The sequence below is a fragment of the Rattus norvegicus genome, chromosome 15 (genome assembly GCF_036323735.1).
Source record: "Rattus norvegicus strain BN/NHsdMcwi chromosome 15, GRCr8, whole genome shotgun sequence".
Taxonomy (NCBI): Eukaryota; Metazoa; Chordata; class Mammalia; order Rodentia; family Muridae; genus Rattus; species Rattus norvegicus.
Genome location: NC_086033.1, coordinates 36758994 through 36781385, shown reverse-complemented (window position 1 = coordinate 36781385; position 22392 = coordinate 36758994).

Below are 22392 nucleotides of genomic sequence, written 5' to 3'. Positions count from 1 at the left end.
ATGGTTCCATCTGTCTCTATGCAAACATGGCGGACCCCAACAGTGGGGTAGCCCTTTTCTGCTCCCTTTGAACCTAGGCAGGATTTGTAACCTTTGAAGAAAGATTCCTCAAGGGAGTTGTCTTTCATTGTTTCAAAAGCTAGGACAGAAAGGTGACATATTTCCCCCCTGACCCCAAGCCCTCTTCTCTTCTCCAGTATTCTTATCCTTGGAACTCAACCGCCATATTGTAAGAATGTCTTACTCAATCGCTGTTCCCAAGTGCACTGGCCAACAGCATGCAGCACTCAAACACTAGGTTCCAGGGACAGGAGTGGCAGTACTGCAGGTCTCCAGGCTGACTCACCAAGTGAGCAGAATAACCTGCTTATGTCGTTAAGGAAGGGCTGCTTGCACTGACCACAGCATACCCTTCACGGAAACGAAGCTTTGTGTTTATACCAATCATACTGTTTCTTTGCTCAAGTCACACCAGTCGCCTTCATACGGCATCATGGAACTGCTTCCCCTCTGGCTTGTATGTAAGTGTTGTAGGATTCCCTAAAGTCTACTGAAACTTGATAGGACAAAAGGGTCCTGTGAAAACTATTCAAACAGTCCAGCAGAGGCTGTGCCTCCATGTGCCACAGCAACCAGCTGCAACTGTTGAGCTGTTGTGTATTTTCCTAGGGCCATCTAGGGAGCATTCGAACAGCCAGTGCTGGCCTAAAGGTAGCCTACCCTCCTAGTAAGCAGGTTGATAGTCCTTTTGCTCAAGGCAGCCAGGACAGCAAGGAAGATGGCAACGGCTGCCAATTAGCAAGTCACATTACCTTATTTCTCCCAGTATTATTGACAGGAAAAATGACCATCAGAAAGAATGTTTACAGGAATTACTTAAATTAAATAATTAATTAATTATACTTGTCACTATAGTTATCTTGAACAATTTTGATAGTGCTTTAGCAGGGGAGTGCCAGTCTCCTCTGCTCGGTTCCTGGTGGCTTCTAGTGTCCAAGTCTTTGCCTCCTATATTAAATGTCCAGTGTTCTTTTGGCATAAAGTCCTTAACCCAGTGGTTCTCAATGCTGTGAACTTCCTAATGCTGTGATCCTTTAATACAATTCCTGCTATTGTGGTGACCCCCAACCATAAAGTTATTTTTGTTATTACTTCATAACTATAATTTGCTAATGTTATGAATCATAATGTAACTATATGTCTTTTCTGATGGTCTTAGGTAACTCCCATGAAAGAGTCGCTCAACCCTCAAAGGGGTCATGACCCATAGGTTGAGAACTACTGTTTTATCTAAGGCTATAGATCTCAAGCACTCTTTCAAAACGCACACATTGAATCTCAAGATGTCAAGCATTGGGAGGTAGAGTGATGGAAAAGTAATGAAATTATGGAGGAGAAGCGCACTTGAATGGGATCTATTTTAACTATGTACACATGCACACAAGCACACACCTCTAACTGCAATACAAGAAGGCACCTTTATCAGACACTGCTTTTGTAAGCAGTGCCTTAAACTCCCCAAACCTTCAGACTATGAAAGAAATGCCTGCTCAAATTTCTTCTACTTTATCAGCTCAATGGGTCCCTGGACCCTGAGCCCTCTGCCTGAACTTCTTCCCTCTGCCTATCTCCTACTACCATGAGCACCTAACTACCTGGCTAGGATGTCTGGAATCCCCTCAACCCCTAGTGCTGGCAGGCAAGTTAGCCCCCAGCCCAAATTTCTGTCACTGGCTGGTTCCTGGCCACATAGAAGGGGTCCCTGGACCCTGATCAGTATGCTCACACTTCTTTAGTTCCCCTCACTGTCAGCGATGACAAGTTAGCAGTCCTCAGAGCATCTGCTCTGGGCTCACACTCCCTCTCAGTCAACTAACTCCAGATGTGCAAGTCTCAGCGCAGAAACAAAAACAAGAGGAAAGTCCAAGACAGCATGTCTTCTCCAAAAATTGCCAGTCCCATAAAAGTGAGCCTCAATAAGAATGACCTGGAAGATCTTATAAGGAATTTAAGAGAATGATTATAACTGTTGAAACTCAAAGAAGACATGAATATATTCCATGAGCACAGAAAGAGCTGGGTGAACTAAGGAATGCGATTCAAGATATAAACACAGAACTCAATAAAGAGCTAGAATTACTGAAGAAAAGTCAAACCGAAATGAAGCTGGAAATGAAGAGCTCAGTAAACGCAGTAGAAATCTAAGGATAAAAGCATCATCAATAGCGCAAGGGGATAACAGAGCATGAGGGCTGGAAGGCAAGGCAGAAGTTGGAATACTAGGTAAAGGTCAATAATAAATCTATTAAAAGTCCCTTAATGGGACATGGCAGAGCTTTGGGACACCATGGGAAGATGTCACTCTTGATTATGGACATAGAAGGAAAAGATACAATAACAAAGGCATTGAATACATTTTCAAGAAAACCATAAAGACCATTGTTCAAACCTAGAGTAAGAGATGTCCATACAAGTACAGGAGACCTACAGAAACCCAAATAGACAGGGTCACAAGATAAACTCCCCATGAGATACTTAAAATGTAGGAAGAAAGAGAGAGAGAGAGAGAGAGAGAGAGAGAGAGAGAGAGAGAGAGAGGAAGAAGAAGAAGGAGGAAGGAAGAAAAGAAAGAAGGAAAAGAAAGAAAGAAGGAAGGAAGGAAAAGAAAAAAGGAAAAGAAAGAAGGAAGGAAAAAAGGAAGGAAGGACTGGAATAGAGAGAAGGTGTGAAAGCAGTGTGAGAGGACAGCCAAGTTATGTAAAAGCACGAACTTCCCAGTAAGCTGATTATTATTCCATGGGAACTTTTAAAGTCAGACGAGATTTAAAGATGTGTTCCATGTTCTGAGAGATCACAAATTTCAACCCAGACTAGTACCATCAGCAAAACTATCTATTAAAATTGCAGGATACAAAAACTTTCCATGATAAAACAGATTATTAGAATTCATGACCACTACACAAGTTCTGCAGAGAATGCTGGGAGGTTGTGATAGATAAGTCTCAAGAGGAGAACAAAAATACCAAGAGATCACAGGGAATAAACATCACCCAGAAAGTTCATCAAAAGAAAACCCCATAAAATCAACAAATGACAGGAAATAATTCATATCTTTTAATAATAGCCCTGAATATTAATCATCTTAATTACACAATAAAAAGACACAGACTAGCTCATTGGATTAGAAATACTACTTCCAAGAAATGCCCCTTAGCATTAATGATAGGCACTGCCTTAGGGTAAAAGGTATTCCCAGCAAATGGATCGAGGGAATAAGCAGGCATAGCTAGTCTAATGTCTGACAAAATTAGACTGCAAACCACAGCTAGTCAAAAGAAATATAAGGATGAATTTCATATTCATCAAAAGACAATACACTTAACAAAATATAATTCTAAACCCACCAACACAGATGCACCCCATTTTGGTTCTTAAAAACTATTACTAGATTTCAAACCGCAGAGAGATCCCCCAAACACAGTGAGAATGGGTGGCTTCAATAGCTCACCAATAGACAGGTCATAAAACAGAGAAAAACATAGCTAAATAGCACATTAGGTCATGGACCTAGTGGACATCTACAAACATTCCAGTCAAACAGCCAAGCACGTACATTCTTCTCAGCAGCCCATGGACTGTTCTACAGAACTGTTCACATGTTAGAAGACAAAGCTAGTCTCAACAAACACAGGAATGAAAATACCATCCTATAGTCTATATAACCACAAGGGAATGAAAATTGGTATTAGCAGCACTAAAAACTTCAGGAAGTACATAAGCTCATGGAGACTGAACCACATGCAACTGAGTGATAATTTTGTCACTGAAGAAATAGTGAGAAATTGGAAATTCCTAAAATTGAATCAACTCACAGTAAAGCATTCCTAAGGTGGAAAATTACAGTGCCAAGTACCTACATACAAACAAACAAACAAACAAATCTGAGCAACTGCCACTTAATAAGTTAACAATGCACCCCAAAGCCTTGGAAAATCAAGAACAGATCAAGCCTTGAATCAGCAGATAAGAAGAGATTGCCAAAACAAAAACGAAAGCTAATGGGCTAAAATTAAGGAGGAGGAGAAGGAAGAGGAGGAGGAGGAAGAGAGGGGAGGGGAGTAGGAGTAGGAGGGGAGTAGGAGGAGGGGAGGAGCAGGAGGAGGGGAGAAGGAGGGAGAAGAAGAAGAAGAAGACAATGAAACTAAGAATTGGTTTTTTTGAAAAGATAAACATGATTGACCAGCCCCTAGCCAAATTAACTAAAGAAACAGGAAGAAATTCTACATTAATACAATTAGAAACAAAGGGGATTTTACAACAGATACCAGTGAAATTCAGGAAACCATAAGGCCATACATTAAAAGCCTTTATGGATTGGATAGTTTTATGTCAACTTGACACAAGCTAGTGTCATCTGAGGGAAGGGAACTTCAACTAAGAAAATGTCTCCATAAGATCAGGCTATAGGGAAGCCTGTAGGGCATTTTCTTAATTATTAATTAGCAATTGATCGGGGAGAGCCTAATCCCATGTGTGAGTAGTGTCATCCCTAGGCTGATGGTCCTATGCTTTATAAGACAAAAGGCTGAAAAAAAAGCCATGTGGAGGAAGCCAATAAACAGCACCTTCTGTGTACTCATGGTAGAGCTCCTACCTCTAGGTTCCTGTCTGAGGTCCTGTCCTGACTTCCTTCAGTGTATGAACGGTGCTATGGAAGTGTAAGCCAAATAACCCCTTTCCTCCTCAAGTTGCTTGGGTCATAGTGTTTTGCTGCAGCAATAGAAACAAGACAATATAATTCATGAAAATGTAGAATCTAAACATGTAACCTACCCAAAATAAACCAAGATAAAGTAAATAATTTAAGCAGTCCCATAATGAGCAATATGATTAAGACATCAATTAAAATTTTCTCAATTAAGAAGGGGCTAAGACAAGATGGATTCACTGCAGAGTTCACCTGGACTCCAAAGAAGAACTAACACCAATACTAGTAAATTATTCCATTAATATAGACCAAGGAGGGAGGCTACCAAAAACTGTGTTACCCTGATAACAAAACCACACACACATGCACGCACGCACGCACGCACGCACGCACGCACGCACGCACGCATATTACATGTATAACATTGCTAAAGAACAAATAAATTAAATTCTATTTTTAAAACATTCTTAACAAAATACTGGCACACAGAATTCAAGCTGACATCAAAAAGATAATGCATCATAACCCGCTTAGTTTCCTCCAAGAAATACAAGGATTATTTAATGTATGTAAATCAATAAATGTTACTCATCATGCAAACAAGCCCAAAGACAGGAATTACATGATCATCTCATAAAATAGGAAAGGCCCTTGACAAAAATCCAACACCCCTTATTGTAAGAGTATGAAGAGGTTGGGAATGAAGCAAGCATATTTCAACAAAAAGAGGCTACATATGACAGACAAACAGCCAACACCATAAGCGAAGAAAAACTTCCCACTAAGTTCCCACTAAAAAGTTCCCACTAAGACCAGGAACAAGGTAAGGATGCCCACTCTACCCGATAGTATTTATTGATTGAAATCTTAGCTAGAATGATAAGATAGGAGAAGAAAATAAAAGTAATAAAAATAGGAAAAGAAATCAGGGTATCCCTATTTACAAATGATTTAATCTTTACACAAGAGGTTTTAAGGACTCCATCAAAAACTCTTAGAACTGATAAGTAATTTTAGCAAAGTTGCAGGATGGCTAGGAAATGGCATTAGTCTAGATGTCTATCATCTGGTGAATGGATAAGAAAAAACTGAGTCCACATACACAATGGAAAATATAAAACATAAACTTTGCAGGTCAATAGAAAAACTTGAAAAGTGATCTAACTCAGACCTACATAGATGAGTGCTCTGTGTTTTTCCCGTATACGGATCCCTGCCTCAAATAATTTATTTTCTGTGTTTATCTTGGAACACAAGTGGAAGCTAGGAAACCAGGAAAGGTTTAGGGAGGAAAACTCAAATCGTAAATTGTAATTGTGGTGGTTTGAATACAAATGACCTCCATACACTCTATTAGGAGGCATGGCCTTGGAGGAAGCACATCACCAGGGGGCGGGCTTTGAGGTCTTAGAAGCTCAAGTCCAGGCTCAGAGGCTCACAGTTCTTTTCCTGCTGCCTGAGGATCCATATGTAGAACTCAGCTCCCTCTCCAGCACCAAGTCTGCCTGTATGCCAGCACGCTTCCTACCATGATGACGATGATCTAAACCTCTGAAATTTAAGCCACCCCCAATTAAATGTTTTCCTCTATAAGAGTTGCTGTGGTCATGATGTTTGTCCACCAGTGAGTTCATGGTTGCCATAGCTCTGTCAGGTCCAGAGCACAGCATCCCACAGCACTTCTTCACATCCTTCAGTGCTTACACTCTTTCCCTCTGCTCTTTGATGATGGTCCCTGAATATTGGTGGGTGGTGGAGTTAATATAGATTTCCTATTTAGGGCTGGGCACTTAGTCTCTTAGTCTTATCACTTTGACCATTAAAACATTGTCTCATTGCCTGATGCTCACTTCATAAAGAAACTCCTCTGTCCAAGGTTGAGAGCAACCAGGTTGTGATTGGCAGAACTTCCTCCAAAGATTCAGATTGTCTTCTTGTTTTTTATAATCTACTCCAAATCACATGCAGTTTAATCATAATAGAGTACAAAACACCTATTTTTTTCTTTGTAAAAAGAAAAGAAGGAAATGCCTGTTGCTTCGCCACCTAGTCTGGGGAAGTTTGGTGGAATCCCTGGAGCTAAGAAACCCATCCTTGCCTTGCCAAATAAGCCCATTTACAAACCAGACGCCATTCAGAGACATGCTTGTTGTTTGTACAACGTGTTGAGTCTCGGGGCTGTGAGACTGCCTGATCCAAGATGAAATCATTCTTTTCTGATCCAGACAAACCTGGAGCTGGGACATAATGAAAGAGGAGGAAGGAACAGCCTGCCTGTCTGAGATAAGTACAGCTTTGGGGACTTTCTAAAGATACCCAAGAGATTCCTTCTTATCCTAGACGCATCCCATAAACGTATACACAGATTCCTGTAGTAAAGTTTATCTTCAACATTGTTGAAGACTTCAATAATCCAGAAAACTGGCTCCATATAGACCACCTGCCCAACAACTGGATCTCCAAGCCTTACATCTCCATCTGTAGTTGACACTGGGTCTCCCGCCAATGAGGAAGCACAGAATCTTGCTCCAGTCCTCCAAGACCAAAGAATTCTAGCTCCAAGCTGCTCATATCTCCTTTTTTGACTTTAAAACCCTCACCTCTGCCTCTCTGAAAACCCTCTGCTTTTCTATGGCATAGTTCTGCTACTGCTAGGTCAGAATCATTCTTCCTCTCTTTCTCTCATATTTTTAGGTCGTAATAGTGATGAATTTTGCGCTTTACACAAAATAAAAAACTATTTGAATAAATCATCCCTGTGCCTGTGTTGGTTAGTGTGTCAATTTGACTCAAGCTAGAATGACTTTAGATGAGGGACATTTAATAAAGTTTAGTTAAGTTGCTTCCCCTCTCCCCCCGCCCCCACATTGGCATGCAGGCAAGCCTGAAGCACCTTTTCTTCATTGAAGTAGGGATGTCTAGGTCACTATGTATGCTACCATCCCTGGACTGGGCAGAATGAGTGAGCCATAGAAAGCAAGCCAATTAGCAGCACTCTTCTGTGTCCTCTGCATCAGCTTCTGTCTCCTGGTTCTTCTTGCTCTGCTTGAATCCCCTGCCCTGACTTTCTGTTGTGTGAGAGTTGCCCCATGAAATAAACTTCCTCCTCCTCAAATTGTTTATTGTCATAGTGTTTCATCACACTGATAGAATACCCTAAGACTTTCCCTATAGGATAAATCCCATCGTTAATGTCATTCAACAGTTTTGTTTTTAGTAAACATTTTCATATTTGCTCTATGACAGCAAATGTCTTTGGCTTTCTAGTGTTATCTCAAACATAAAAAAAATAATAAGTTTCAGAACAAATTTATAGAGGGCATTATCAACTCTACCTTAAAGATATAAGCTGTCTACCTTTCAACCACCCCTACCCCTGAGACCTGACTCCCCAAGTTCCGAGACTACTGAATCTCGGGATTCAGATAAAGCAATGCTTCTGCGATCAGAGTGGGCCGAAATGCGCTTATCACCTCATCTATTCTATCAGCAAATGCAGACATTTTATTTAATCTTCGGATTTGCAACTTCCAGGACTCCTCACGGTTCTAAATTGTTGTATAACATTTTATCCCATCTTTATTGTTAAATATGTTGAGTGCCACTCCTTCTGAAAGAAAATAAATATACAACATCTCGCCTAGAAAGCTGAAGCACTGTGAATGTGTACATACTCATATGTGTACAGATACACATTCTCGTGGGTCCAAGTGTGTATCCATGTATGTGCATGTGCATTTTTTTCATTTTTCCTCAAGGGGTATCAACATCTTTAAAATTTTGAGACAAGGTTCCTGACTTGTAGCTCCCCGAGAAAGTTGTAACAACTAGTGAGTAAGCTTCAGGGATCCTCCTGCCTTCCCCTCCCTATCCCTGGGATTATAAATGAGCACCACACATCGGGTTTTGTTGTTGCTGTTGTTGTTGTTTTAACATAGATATTGGAGCTTGTGCTCAGGTCTTTATTGTTGTAAAACAAGCACTTTATCATCCAAGCTAATACAGGAAAGTCACTCCAGAGACACAATGTTTGATCCAGGCATAGATAGATACAGGTCACCCCTACTTTCCAAAACCTGGTATTGGATCCTGCCAAACATTCTATAACCAGTAGCCGAGCATGACTAGTATAAGAGAATAGAAGCATAATCTTCAACTCTCCCTTCTACTCAGGACACCAAGATAAAGAGCCCTATGACTGCTTGGGCCATTCAAATAGACATGGATAAATTTAGAGGCTATTTGTCTCCTATGACTCTGAGCCACCTGAAAAACAGCAGGTGGTAGAGTCACCCAGCACCAGTAAACACCAGGCTGTAGTCCATGCCCAAATTGTTTGATGACAGCTATGACACAGTTTGGCCTCTTCCATGGGAGGGAACATTTGTGGGATGAAGTTGACATCTTTTCAAAGCATTAGAAGACTTCCGACTGGCCAGAGCCTAGATGGCCAGCTCTGCTTCCAGCGGGTGCACAGCTGTCTAAATGGAGCAGGGGAAAATTATAGGGGAGAGGCAACAGCTACTAAAAAAGAAATAGGAGAGCTCACTTCTCCCTAGGTACAGTGCTGACGCCCTTGCAGCCCCAGGTAGGAAGTGCATGGGGTTCACAGTCAGCCATTGCTGCATGAGAAGGCCACCCACTATGAGCCCTATCACAGAAAAGTTGCTAAGTAAGTCAGCTAAGAGTGGCTGAGTATGCTGGACATTCACAAGGAAGGAGGTAGGTCCCCTTACAGCTTGCAAATTCAACTCCTCATTGGAACTTGCTTTGTGGGATTTTACATTCAATCACAGGAACTTTAACATACTCAAGGTCAGATCTCACTGAGGAGCTCTGACCTGGTTTTTCTTCCCTCTCATGATTTCCAACACTGACTTTCAGGTCTGTCCAATGGGATGTCCCATTCTGCCAAGCTGCTTCCTTGGATGGTAATTTCATGGAAACTGTAGGACATATGAAAGAGGGGGGGAGGGGAGGGGAGGGGGAGTGAGGGGGAGGGAGGGGGAGGGAGGGGAGGAGAGGAGAGGAGAGGAGAGGAGAGGAGAGGAGAGGAGAGGAGAGGAGAGGAGAGAGGGAGAGAGAATCAACATTTGGTTCTACAAGTTACCTGTGCAAATTGATTCCCCTGTATAACAAAGAGCATTTCTTGAATGACATCAGTCAGAATATTGAGATCATCATGCACCTTTGTGCTCAGAGACACTGAGAAGTCCCAGCAGAGAAGTAATGGGTGCTGAGAGAAGGCTGCACCTTGGGTCTTGCTTCTCTGACCACTGAAATCAAAGCTAGAGATCAGTCCCAGACTCTGTCTAAAGTATAACATAATGCACTCCATACTGTCAGGTGCTTACCTGGCCTTACCCATGAGCTCAAAGCAGCTAAACCACGAGGGTCAGAGAGTCCAGCCAGCTCTCTGAAGGCAAGAGGCTGGAGGCTGGTCGGAAGGTGGCCAGAGTTATAATACTAGTGTTTGAGATGTTTGTGTGGGTGACTCATTCTTTTCCTTTCAGATATGCCAAAAAGAATTTCACCACTATGAAAGCAGGGCCATTCCATATAAAGTCTGAGATGATTACCAGTGTCCCTGAGTGAAAGAGAACAAAGGAAGAAGCTAAGCAAGGTCAAACTAAAGGACATGGAGATTGGCAGAAAACATTCAATACAGTAAGAGCCATGCCAGCCTCCCAGGGTCTCTCTGCATTGGACCTCTGGTTTATTCAACGTGTACCTGAGATGCTGAGTCACGTAGCAGATGTCCTCATGGCCAGTGAAACATTATGCATCTTGCACGGTCATAGGTCTCTTCCAGACAGACATCGAAAGAGATTGTTAGGTCTAACAGGAACTGGGACAGTCTCCCTGCAAACAATGCATCCACTGTCTGGGCTAACAACCAAGATGGACTGGTGACATTCTACCATCCTGGGGAATGTTGTTAAACAGCCAGCAAGAATAACAAAAGAAAAGCCCACTTTCGTAGCTACAAAAATTAAATATAAGACACTTTACACTTGAGCCCACTATGAAAAACCAGTGCTTTCTTAGCTGTTATCATCTTCATAAAGCCTCAGCCATGTCAGAAGTCCATCACTGGGGACAGACACCCTGAAGAAGCCATCCTTCCCATGGGACGAGAGGTAGGACGAAGTCAAGGCTGGGATGCTTCCCGTTGGCAAGGTACTTATCCACTTGTGGGTTCTTTGTTGGCAAAGAAGTTCAAACATTTTGAAAAATATAGCCCTTAAGGTTTATCTCTCTGGCAGCAGTAGCCAGAACTTTGAAACAGCCTGAGAAGGGTCTGCAGCTTCAGCAAAGGGTTTTCCCAGGGTTTGAAAAGACTTAACCAAGGAAAGCCTAACTCATCAGCAAAACAGTATACACTGTGTGAAGCCCAGCAATGTCACCCAGGAGTCAGTTGACAAGGACAAAGAAAGAGGTGTGCTCCCAGAGTTTCTGTCAAATGAGAAGAGTTGGAAAGAGGGGCTGAGGCTTGTGTGAAAGTGCGGTGCCTCTCCAGAACACTGTAGGCGGGTAAAGCAGGCAAAGAGCTAACCCCGAATAACTATTAGAAATATCCATTAGGTCACTGGGACCAGCATTACTAAATACCATTTGTCACTTCAGAGCAAATTGTCTGAGTAGCTGTCAGAAGCTGGAGCACAGGTGTGGATTAGATGGCATTGTGCACCTCAGGTTAGAGTAAGGTGTTTGCACGCACTTCTACTACAACCTATGACATCGGTGCATGGCATCTTTCTAACCCCACTCTTACCAGCCTTCACCCATCTTTGCCTCTCTCTTTTCTTACCATAAAGAGTAAACAACTCTATGTCATAGAGTTAGCAGGCTTCCTAGGGAATGAGTGCCCTGCATATAGAACGAGAACAAGGAGCTTACATCATTGTTGTGGTCGCTATCACTATTATCTACATTGTGTGTTTTTATATGTATTATTTTATGTATACGAATATTCACCTGCATACATATCTGTGCACCGAGTGTGTGCCGGTGCCCATGGAGGGTGGAGGAGGCACTGGAGCTTCAGGAACCAGAGTTACAGGCAGTCGTTTGCTGCTGTGTGGTGTTGGGACTTAAGCCCAGGTCCTCTGGAAGTTCTAGTACTCGTAGCCACTGAACCATCTCTCTAGCTCCCTATGTTTTATGTTTAATCCCAGTCTTTCTTGAATTAACTAGTTTATTAGAAGTGAGCAAGCCATGGGTCGCCTCACTACCAAATGTGGTAATATTTTCTCTAGAAACAGGACACAAAGCCATAAGTGATTGGGGACCCAGAGGACTCCTCTAATTTACCCCACTTTTCTGTCCAAGGCCTTTCCAGATATCATTAATTTTGATCTGCAAGGGATGGAGACCAGAAAGCTAAAACTTTTTTTTCCTTTTACAAAAAAAAAAAAGAAAGAAAGAAAGAAAGAAAGAAAGAAAGAAAGAAAGAAAGAAAAGAAAAATTGAATCTATTTGAAAGCTTATAGGCTTTTATCCTGAGGTGTCTCCTCAGGGTGTCACAGATCTGTGGGAGTTTCTGCACACGCCTATCACTGAGAGCATTGAATGGACCTGCAAAAGAAATTTACAACACAGGAACTGGAAACAGGGCAAGGGATGAATGGAGAAAGGACCAATAAAATCATCTGCTTATGAATTGTTGGATTTGATGCTGTCAATTATGGTGGGATAGGGTTACCAACAACTTCCAAATGTGGACCACACTTGGTCAGCTGTCTCTCTGTTTGTTAAGAGTTCAACTTCTGGTGGTAGATATCCACATCCTCAAATGCAGTTCAACTCAGCCACAGAGAAGCCAAGAGTTGACCACACTGAAGACCCAGAAGCCAGAAAGCATATTTTCAGGGTGATGTCCAAAGCCTTCATTCCTGGCAATCTAATGGCTTTGGATCTTTATTTCTGGGACCACACTCCCTGGAGAAGCTATGGAAAGAGCAATTGGTTCTGTCCTGTACTTTTGATGCTCCATATAGGCTGGAAGGCTCTTCTAAATGCTACTTTAGAGAGTGTTCCACACAATTCCTGCAGAACTCATGAACGCAAGACAAACAAGCAAACATGTAAGCCTTTCTTCAGATGTGCTCCCCAAACCCTCTCCCACCATCCACTGGACCTAAGAACGGGAAAGAATAGATGTATCTGTCCCTGCCTTTCCCCAGTCACTCAACTCTGCCATCCAAGACCCTAACCGCACTTGATTTCAAAATCGGCTGCTCTGCTTCCAACTGTCCCAGCAGGGACTGCTCTTCCTAGGTGCAGGTGGGGACCTTCTCAGGAACTGCTTGTCCCCCCAGAAGTATTGGTTCTTTCACAGTCCTTCCTGTATTTCACAGTCCATCCCTGACATTTTTGAGCCCTCCAAGCCCAGTGGGCATTGGAATCTGTTCCCCATTAGGCCAGATTCCCTCTCAGATCCCCATCCATTTGGCCTAACTCCACAGAGTCCAACTGCCTCCTCTTCTAAACAAATGCCATCCCATCTGAGGCTCTAGGACAGAAGACTCACTTCGTGGAAGAAATACTCAGGCTGGGCCTTGGATCCCCTGGTCTGAGACATTTTTATAAACTATATCCCTAAATTGAGAAGAAGGGAAAGGATTTAGAGGGTTTTTTTCCAGTATAGTAATCCTGTAGCTGGTTTAACTTAATGACTGAACCGAGGAGCTTCCCCTACTACAAGACACTAGGGCTGGATGTCAAAGCACAAGTCACTGAAAAGGAAATGTCAGGCACAAAAGAGGAACATAGGGCAGGCTGTAAAGTCTGCATCATTTACACTTCCATGGTGACTTTTAATATTTACCAAATATGGAGAACGATAACTTCATTTCTTTTCATGAGATCTATGCGAAACTTCCTTAGGAAATCCTAATTTCTGGTGTAAACGCTTTACCTGTCATAGAAAGAACAGCTTTAGGCCACTGGAATAAGGGCGTCAGTGCTCCTGTGACCAAGCAACAAGGCTTTGCATCTCGAGGACCCATATCATAAGAGATCTTAAAAATTCGCTTACAGTTAAGTTTTGACTATAGCAAAAATCACAAGACATTTTTTTATGCTGCAAATGCACTGAGCTCAGTGTCTCTTCTTTTAGTTATAGATCAAAAAAATCATCTAGTGGGTGATGGAAAAGAAAAGTGTTGCCAGACCAACACTATAGCTAAGTTACTGCACTAACTGAAGCAGTGCTGTAGTGTGTGTGTCCTGTTGGCACAAAAGACTATTTTCTCCACTAACAGTTCTGCTTCCTTGGAAAGAAGCAAAAGGCCAGAGTAAATGAGTCCTGACGAGGGCAGGTGAAGGCAGGATAAATGCTGACTGGTCCATAAGTCTAACTTAGCCAAACATATAGGCACCTCCACTTAAAGACAAGAAATGACCCTTTGGTATCTGAAGAGACACTCTCTCCAACCCAGGGAGAAAACTGAGCACTGCTGAGGTTGTCTGATGTAAGCTTTCCACTTAGACAGCACGGACGTTACCTAACCTTGTGAAAACCAGAGAGTTAAACCTTCAAGACAGACAGAACAGACTGGCTGCCCTTTTAAAGCCCTTGCATTTTGATGTTGCTGTGGTTTGAGTATTGAGGGGGTGGAGCGGTGTCATCTGAACCGCAGGCCAAGAGAGATAGCCTATTGGGATAACAGGAAATGAAACAGAGCTGCCATCAATGGGCACCGTGCTTTAAGTGAAGGGAGCTGAGGCCAGGGAAGCCTGGGGGAAGAGCTCTCAGTTAACCCCACTTTGTCTCTGATTTCATCACTTTGCCATCTGATCCTCCTGACTGACTCTGATGTATTCCCAGGGATGGGACAACTCACGTAACCCCCCAAGCCTAAGGACATCCCAGTGACAGATATATGGGGGCTGTTACTCCAAAGGCAAACAAGTCACTTGAAGTGAGCATGGAGATGGTGATTTGCAGGGCAGTTGTGCTGACCTCAGAATAGGAGAAGGTGTTGTTTCTTACATGTAGGGTTGAATTACAAGCACCTCAGAAGAGCCGCAGAAATTCTCTCCCTCGATGCCACACAAATGCATAGTGCTTGCAGAAGCTCATCTCTTGCTCTTTCCTTCATGTTGCCAGGAGAGAAAAAAAAACAAAAACAAACAAACAAACAAACAAACAAAAAAAAACCCCAAATCTCTGATTCTGAGGCATCTTCCCTTGTTTGTCTCCTAGTTCCTCTGCAAGTTCCTCAAAGGTTGTTGCTTCCTTTTCTAGAACAATCTGGCCGCGTTAAACTGCATTCATTCAACCCATTCGCAAACAAGAACAAGTATCATTGCCTTTCACTGTTGGACGTTTACCTCCTCCACTCTTACCTACCGACACAGACCCAGCTACCCACAAACAAGGAAAGCACTGCCCCTTCCCTCGCTCAAGCTTTGTGTGGCTTGTGACTTGCCAGGAAGGAAATTCATAGTTGCCTCCTAAAGTTATGGACTGGTTCTAAGGGGATTCCAAACCTGTGGTGACACCCTGAGACAAGCGCTTGATGCTTCTCCCATGGCCGTGTAAGTTAGTGCTTCGGTCTTTCAGTCAGAAGGAAGCACACTGAGACGCTACAACTCTCCCAAAGAAATCACATTCTCATATGAGAACCAAAAAGAACCCTGAGGAATTAACTGGTGAAGGCTTGTACCAAACCAGCTGTAGCAGAGACACAAAGAAGGAAACAATTTTAATGCACAGAGAAAAATTCAAAGGGGGAAAAAGTGGTTTAAAAGGAGAAGAAAAAGAAAGATCCACAGAAAGCATTTCATCTGCCTAATGAAAGATTTTAGTGTGGTTAATAAGTCTCTAAACTCATCTGATCAAAACGAAGAGGAAAGACTCTGAGGAAAACAGAGTAAGACCCTGTGGCCTGTGTGGATGCCAGCCAGTGAATCATTCTGCAGACTTGTCCGCTGGGTGGAGAGAGCACCTTTGGGTATGGAGGTTACAGTATGCTCTGCTTCTCGCTGACCTCCACAGGAATTTATTCTGATGACGCTAACTCTCCCACACACACCCTCTAGTAAGGTGGTTATAGGGCATAAAAAAAAAAAAAAAAAAAAAAAAACCCGCCACTCTCCTGTGGCTAGTTCACGTCCTGAACACCCTCCAGGAAGCAAGCCAGGAATGCAAAGGACCCTCAGAGAGCCTTTCCTCTCTACTTCCCCAGGGCTTCTGAGGGCCCTCTGAGCAGCTGGCCAAAGCAAGGGAGTTGAGACAGGGGGGCTCAGGTAACCTGGGGCATTCGGAGTCTCCAGCTCTTCCTCAGCCAGGAAGTAGTCTTTATAGCCATAAGTCCATGGGGTCTGTGCCTGGTGCATGGTACTGTTTTAGAGCTTGATCCATAAGAGGAATATAATATCTGCACACAAGAGGCTGAGTTATCCACACTGGCCACAGAGTCAGGGGTAAAAAAAATCCTACCAAACTCTAAAATAGAGATAATGTTCTTAACTAAGACACACAGCACACACACTCTCTCTTCAAAATAAATGTTTCCTAGAGAAAAAGATACTTAATATTTTGCTAGACTTGGTTTTTCTCTTCATTCGTTTTGTTGATAATTGAGCAAAATACGAAATAAATGTGACCATGAAGATAGTGGGGAAACACTTTATGGAAGGGATAATTAAGCTGGATTAGGTCAAGTTCCTGTGAACTATTGTAAACTTTCCACCCATAGACTGAGTGGAGAATATTGTAAATGGCCCAAAGAAGCCACGCATGGTAGTGGTCACCACTGTAATCCCAGCTACTTGGAAGACTGAGACAGGAGAATAAGTTTAAAGTCGTTCTGGGGTATACTGCAGTGAGTCTCTCTTTCAAAATGCAAACATATAAAAATGGGGTGGATATAGCTTAGTGCTAGGGCCCTAACCTAGAAGAACTTCAATATCCAATAAGTGGGGGCGTATTAGGCAGGCTCAAAGAAAAAGGTTTTAAAAGATGGTTGTCTGGGTCACTCAATGTAAATACCTACAACCTCTAAGAAAATGTCTTGCTTCAATTTTAAGTAATTATGCTGCATTTTCCTCCCGTGTCTACCATCTCATCAAGCCTTCGTGAACTGCATAATTACCACACTATGCAGGTGAGCTGACTTCGCTGGTATGTGCATGAAAGTCTCACATTAACTGCCTATGGAGGACCCCCAGGCAGGAACAGAGCATCCCTATCTTGTGCACCCCACTCCTAGCGCAGTGAACTTAGCAGGGTGTACATTCCAAAGAGGATCTCCAGTTCTGTCTCAGGAAAACATCCTGTTTATATCAACCTCCGTTCCAGAAAGGAGAGAGTAGCTAGACACCACATACCATTGTCCCTGGCCACCGCTGTCAGTCAGACCCCTGCGTCTGCCTAGTTACTTACCTGACTCAGCCAACCTCAAACACCAACGTCATCCCCTGATTTCTACTTTACTAATATAGCCTGAGATTTCTAGTATACTAATGATGCTGCCTTCATTTAGAGTTAAAATAAGACCCTGTTTTGTTTGTGTACCATATTCTTTGCGTTCAGGCCAGAGAATTGTTTACATGGTAATTGCCCAGCCTCTTAACTAAATTCCAGGTAAGGCGGGTAAGGGATGTATCAAGACTACCTCCTTCTTTGTGCAAAACCCTAAAGCAGAAGTACTGAGAGCTTAGTAGCAGGCAGGAGTATTGAGAACTTATTAGCAGTACCCACCAATAGTGAATGGAACTAACTTGGGACTTTTGTGGCAGAGGCAGGAGGAATGGAGGGACACGAAGGGTACATGGAAGGGATGCATGGTTGTGCACACATGCACCTCAGGCCAACATTTAGCACATGGCTATGGTCTAAATCCCTAGGCTGAGAGCTATGGACCATCAGACTTTGCTCCCTTAATGAATTCCAAGTGCTTTCCTAGTCAGCTACGCTGAGTTGGAGGGACACTGGGGTCTGTTCTGTGTCTCAGACATGATACCTATCAGCTGCTCAGCTGAACACCACCACCTTTTGGTCTGTGATCATAGGAATTCGATCACTCTTGGGGGAGACTTTCAAAATGCATGTCACTTTGCCCACAGGGAACTGATATGAGAAAGGCATTATGCAGTTCCCATCACTATGCCAAAATCAGAGTTTATTAGTCGCATTTCTCCCTGCTGTGATAAAATACCTGACAAAGGCAACTTCAAGAATGAGGGTTAATTTAGGTCAGGGTTCACAGACCATCACAATAGGACAATGCTGGACCTTCCCTCAGGAAGCAGAGTGATGACTGCTGATGCTCTGTTGGCTTTCTCCCATGTCTCTTTTATGTACCCTAGGACCCCAACCCATGAGATGGTGCCACCACATTCAAGATGGGTTTTCCCTCCTCAGTTAAACCATTTAATGGACAACCTTACAGACACTCACACCAGTGTCTCCTAGAGGATTTGAAGGTGTGTCAAGAGTAGCCATCAAACTGCCCAAACTGCCTGCTAAGCCCCTCCTTTCTGTGACACAGTAACACCCCCTCTGAACCGACAGCTGAGCTGAGCCCTCCTGGTGGACCACTGCTGACAGCTGGTTAGATCTTTGAATTCAAATACTTGAAAAGTTATTTTTGGAAAACTGTAACTTGGGAGGAGAGGCTGTGTTAAATAAAGGGTGCATCTGGAGCCTCTGTGGTTGGGCCAGAAGAGGAACACTGATCATCCAAAGCAGGGCAGAGGCAGGCTCACAAATCGACAGGAGTAGGGACATTCAGGTGTTGCAGGTGAGCGAGGGGATAATGTTAACACAAGGTACATTTCATGGCACCACAAAGACCCAGCAGCATCCTCAGATGCCGAGGTCAAGAACTGCATTCCTATGGCTAAGTCCTTCGCTGTTCCCTACGAGGAAACTCCTGCTTCCCAGTACACCATCCCATGAAGCCCAGCGCAGCAGCAGCAGTGTCTTAGAGGTCACACAGAATATGACTTCAAATCACCCTCCTTAAAGCACACGTGTCTATGGGCGAAACAACTTAAAATTAGCAAAGTCAATATTTAACTTGGACCTGGTCTAGGATTGTGGAATTTTCCACAGAGAATCAGAGCTGTCACCAGAAGCTGGTGAATTGGAACAACAGCCCTGGTTCCTGCTTTTCCAGAAGACAGAATGACTGGGAGTGGTGCAGAGCAAGACTGGCAATGGTTTGCCAGCCAAGGCCTCGAGCCAAGACCCTGCTAGACAATCATTCCCAAGAGGTCGCCCTACGACTGATGTTTTTCCTCCTACTTTTACTAAACTTGGACCCGACCTTGAAACCCTGCCTCTGCCCCAGGCTGCCCTTGTCAACTGCAGGCCTGTCTGTCATGGTGTGATTCCACTATTGCTCATGCTAGTACTGGGACAGTGCATGGTAGAACACACCTACAGTTTCAGTGTTTGGAAGGCTAAGACAGACGCATCACAAGTTCAAGGTCAGGTCCTGCTTCGAAGCCTCATGAAGGTAAGAGATGAGCTTTTATTTGATTATACAGGCTTTCAGGACCAGATTTTAGTGTTCTCCAACAGTGTGAACCAGGACAGCATTATAGACTCATAGGCCATGAGGAGGAAGAAACTAGACTCCAAAACAGAGGATCAAGTCCTTGTCCCTCTCCTCTCTCAGTCTATCTGGACAGGTTTTGGTTTCATTAACTCTACTTTCTTTCTCATCATTATAATCATTATAATCATTATATCTTTCCCTGTATGGATTTAGGTTTGTCTTTTTCTAGTTCCTTATGGCGTACAACTAGGTGGTCAAGTAAAGTAATATTTAACTTTAGAGATTCGTTTGTTTGCATTTTCTGAGTATGCATGTTTTACCTGTGAGTATGTCTGTGCACTGTGAGTGTGCCCTGTATCCACAGAGGCCAGAGAGGGTGCCAGATTCCCTTTGGGTGCTAGGAATAGAACCCCAGTCCACTGCAGAGGTAGTCAGTGCTCTTAACCATAGAGCCATCTCTCCAGCCCCACTCTCTGCTTTTAAATGGTGTGTCTTCATAGCTATCCATTTTCCTTTGGGCACTGTGTTTGCTTTGACGTGTTATGTTAACTTCTTTCTTTCAATCATTACAAAATCACTATAGATTGAGAAGAATCCCGGACTACTTGAGGCAGTACAAGTGGTCATCAAACTGATTTTTTTTCTCAATCCAGGATAAATGAATCTACCTATAAGTTGAGTTATTTGGCCTGAAAGGGAAGAAATATGCTGAGCAGATTTCACTGGAAAGAAATACACTTGGTGGCCCTGCCTGAGATCCTGCAGTACATGGGGTAGACCCATGTAGAGCATGGTAGAGACTCAAAAAGTTTATGACTGTGGATACCGTTTCCAGGGCTGGAGAACATGCTTTATAATATTGTGGGTTGAATGCAAAGTGACCCCCTGATGCACCTATGTTTAAACACTTAGTCCCAAGCCAGTGTTTGTTTTAGAAGATCATGAAACCTAAGAGGTGAGACCTTGTTTGTGGAAGGGGGTTATTGAGGACTGACCTTGAGCAAAACTTCACTTCCTGTCTGTTTTCAGCTTCTTGATCCTCCTATAGTAAGCAAGCATCTTGATAGTCCTATCCGTTCCTTGAATCCCTTCCCTCTCCCAGCCCTTCCCTGCCATGATGGTCACCCCATACCATGAGCCAAAATAAACCCTTCCTTCCATAAGTTGTCTCTTTTGTCATATGTGGTGATTGACAGGAAAACACAAGAATTGGACCAGTTGTCCCTAGAGTCATCGCTCATTCTCACTTCTTGACATTGGGCAAACATTAAAGCACCACGGTGTCTTTCAAGACTGCCGCCCCATGCCTCTCAGCCTCCTCTACCAGCTGGTGTCTGGAAAAGCAGCCTCAGACTGCTAGTCACCTCCAAGATTTGGGTAATTTAGCAGGTGACCATGAACTGGCCTGCTACAATTACAAAATCCTTCACAATCCTGCCCAGCTGCCAGGAAACATCCCAGGTGATCTGAGTCAGATACTAGTCTTCCCCCTTTTTCTTCCAGGTCTTGCTTGTTTTGGAATGTGTTATACATCAGTAAACACCTGCCATATCTCCTCCAAAAGGTGGCCCATTTCAAAGCCAGGTGAAGTGATTCCTGCTTACGAGTGCAGTTGCAAAGAGTCTCAGAACAGCTTGGCATGAAAGGAATCTCATAATAGATACATCATTCATGATTTCTAACAATAGTTACAGAGAGGGGAGGGCTGCCTCTCATACACATATACTTCGAATAGGCAACAACTTCTGCTGTGGCTCTCTGCTTCTATCAGGTTGATTAATGTGCAGCTGAGAATGTCTCTTTAATGGAGAAATAAATCTTGAGTTATTTATTGGAGTGTGTGTTTGATCAGAAAGAGACATTCCCCCCACCCCAAAATGAGACTGAACAACTCCACATTTAGCTCCCTAGAACAATGAGTTCTGGCATACCAGAGAGGAATTCGTGTTTTATTCAGGCACGTAGCTATTGTGGTCATTATGGGCTGCTAAGCCCAATTGATTGTGAAAATCAGGTTCTTGCCTGCAGAATGCTGGCCAAGAAAATATTGCTTAAACTTGGCCCCTTACCATGAATCAAAAGCTATTGCTTGCTTAATCGAGTATCATATGTTGATAATTCTTTTCTAGTAGAGGTATAAAATCATTTCCTGGTGTTATGAATGTTGTCTTACACATGAGGGAACTGAAGAGAGAATCTGAGTCATTCCTCTGCCTCCTGTTGTGGTCTAGGTGAAGCTAAGAAATGAGATGCTTCCAGGCTCCTTCCCAGCTGTTTCTCACTTAAAGACTTCCACTCCAGGAAAGCAGCTCCTTTGAGGGAACTCACAGGCTTAGGTCAATTGACATTTTCATTATAACATAATGAAGGAAGAAAGAAAAACAAAATATACATATATTAACAAACTATAGGGAGATTAAGCCTCGGATGAAATACTAGTTTGCTAGAATTTTCTTTTTAAATTTTTGGTGGTTTTTGTTTTAAATTATTCTTTTTTTAAATACTATGGAGCCCAAGATGGCCTTCAATTCACGGCAGCCCTCCTGCTCCAGCCTCCCAAGTACTTGGATGGTAGGTTAACATCTTAAGACACCTCCTTCTATAAGAGAGTAAGCCATTTGAGCTGGTAGCTGGTCCTAAGTGCAAATATCCTGCTTTCTGATTTTACGACCTTCTAATCAGCATCATTCCTTCAAAGCACAAGGGCACATAGTTTTCCGAACAAAATTTAAAAGTCTACTTCTGAAGTCCTGCCAAAGCAAAAACAGACATGGAGGTTTTAAAATTTGTCCACATAATTGAATATATGAATATAATTGAATATACTGATATATTCGTATCCTTCACAAAGGCAAGGGAAGGCCCTAAGAGAAACATACTGTACAATGAACAAATGCTTCACTTCACTTTTGCCTTTTCTTAGCAGCTCTATCTCTTACCCTCACCCCCATCTCTGAAAGCTACAGTTAAGAGAGTTCTTAGGAAGCAGCTCGGGTTCCTACCGACATAAACACCGTGTAATTGCTCAGCAAGCCCTCAATGAATAACGAGTTGTCACCCCTGACAGTAGGACAAGGTTGAACATAAAGTAACAACTTTACTCACGGTTCAGAATGGCAGCATGGAGCCTTTGTGCCCCATTCGGGGGCAGGTGTCACACAAGTACAT